Genomic DNA, 2,500 nt, shown 5'->3' on the forward strand with positions numbered 1-2,500 from the left:
ATTTAGGTTATATCAGCGCCAGTAAAAAGGAAGAAAATGGGATAGTAAAAAGTTCTAGAATTACAATTAAAGCACACAAGAAAAGGTAAGACAAAGGGGAACTGGTTCAAATAGGGAACAGATGTAGATTCCAAGAGCACACTATCAAAGTACTTAGTTTGAGATCACCTAAAAGCCTCATCCAGACACAAGCACAGGTCCCAACTAAGAGGAATACACTCAAATGTTTACCAATCATAAAAAAAGTTTAAACAGCAGTTAGTAGTCCATTAGACCAAATGAAGCCGAAGTTTATCCCGTTTTATGTAGCATGAAAGGGAGAATATCAATTACTTGTCGCGTCTATGCAGATCAAGTGGTTAGTAGGTAAAGACAACTAGAAGTCAAATCGTTTTTTCCCCCCAAAGACAGAAGTTGCCTGGCGCCTTTTTCACCATGTTATATTATAATATAATTATAATTGAGCTTTATATAGCGCAATATCCACTAAATGTGCTCAAAGCTCTTTACAAGGGGTCCCTGGTCAACAGCAACATTTAACATGTAGGACGGGACATGACGCCTGTTAGGCGATATTACAATTTTTCGGACAAAGACAACGGTGTTAATGGCCAGGTACTCATTTTATAGGTAGGTTTAAGTTCCTGACCACTCGACAGATAGTAATAAAGTTTTAAGTTTAATGAATAGATAATAGTAGTGGTAGATGTGACACGTTGGGATAAATCAGGTTCATAAGAAAAGTATTAATCCCCGTTAAAGCAGAAATATTTTAATATAAATAAATCAATAGAATAACCTAACACAATAACAAGTTAACACATAATTAAACACAAGAATAATAGTAGACTTTTAATTAATTAAAGTGAGGCTCTGGATGAGTTAATTTCCATCTTCTTGTTTGCAATATGCTGTATTGTTTTTAGCTTATAGATAGTATGCAGTTGACGTCACTCGGGTCTTTGTTATTGTTTTTTGGCCATCCGCGTTTATGAGTACTTCTCACTTAACTGTATTAACCAGACTATAAACCTTCAAGGTTACACACAGTTTTGTGTGTTGGCCATTTTTACTTCCGGATGGCAATGTTATGAGCTTCTTAGCCAAGCGCATTCTATCTATAATTTGTTGAGATCTGGGGGATAGGGTGTCTTTTGCATGCTCAATTCGTGGATGGTTTCTAAGTCTTCCTTTGGTTGGGCCGAAACCTCCTTTGTTTAGTGAGCACAGATTATCGTTTAGCTGGTAATCCAATCTCATGTGATAGATAACCCGAGGATTAATTAATGGGTAACGCTAACCAGATCTGAGAATATAATATAGGAGTAAAACTTTAACTGGTTGAAAAACCTTGTATTCTTGATGAGCAGCGATGTTGAAAGGATTGCAACCAACGAACCTTTGACAATACCATTGATCTCATTTCAAATTATTAAATAAACTAACACCACCCAGATAGCAGCAGCCTCTTATGCTTCTCACACTACTATGTTATGACGATCGACCCAATCAGCAAAGTCCGGTCCGCACTCGTGCACCGTCGCGAACCCGCCCGGTAGCATCGTCACAACACACCGTTCAACTAGATGCTCTGCCGTTTCGGGTTCTTGCCGACATCGGGTACATGAAGGACACGTGGAAAGTCCCCACTGATGAAGCACAACCCAGATGGCAGAAAGCAAGTTGGAAAACAAGATTTATGGGGATAGAAGACACAGTAAGTTGTGGATCAACAAATTAAATAAATTGTGTTTTCAAGGGTTTTATGGCACTTGCAACACATTAAGGTCATATCAGCCCCAGTAAAAAGGAAGAAAATGGAATAGTAAAAAAGTTGTAGAATTACAAGTAAACAACCCAAGAAAAGGTAAGATAAAGGGGGATGGCTCAAATAGGAAACAGGTGTAGATTCCAAGAGCACACTATCGAGGTACTTAGTTTGAGACCACCTAAAAGTCTCATCCAGGCACAAGTACAGGTCCCAACTAAGAGGTATATACTCAAATGTTTACAAATCATATATAATATGTAAACAAAACAATAGTGCATAACAGAGAGATGATTTACAAGGCAGGGATGTTAATGGCAAATGACAAAAAATTCTGAAACAACTCGCACACTGCCTTTTACAAAATTAATGGTTCAAATAAAAGGAAATAGTTGTGTATGTATTTCTCATAGTCTATTTATAACTACAAAGAGGAAGCGAAGAAAACTGATGAACACATAAATATAACAGAGTTGATCAATCTCAGTTTAAAAATCACCTGATGTCAAATTGATTATATTGTAAGCTCAGTCTCCTAAGCCTAACTCTACTAATAAGTGATTGGATGGCCAAAATCTATTCTAAGAATCAGAATCTCAAATCAATGATGCAACATAAAATTAAACAAACATATGAAAAAGTAACAATGTAAAGGAATGAAGATGGATGGATAGCCCAGCACTAATGAAGAAAGCTGAGGACAGATCTGATCTGGATGAAGGGTCATTACTA

The sequence above is a fragment of the Berghia stephanieae genome, chromosome 4 (assembly GCF_034508935.2).
Source record: "Berghia stephanieae isolate SIO BIC M18660-M18661 chromosome 4, UCSD_Bste_1.3, whole genome shotgun sequence".
NCBI classification, from domain to species: Eukaryota; Metazoa; Mollusca; class Gastropoda; order Nudibranchia; family Aeolidiidae; genus Berghia; species Berghia stephanieae.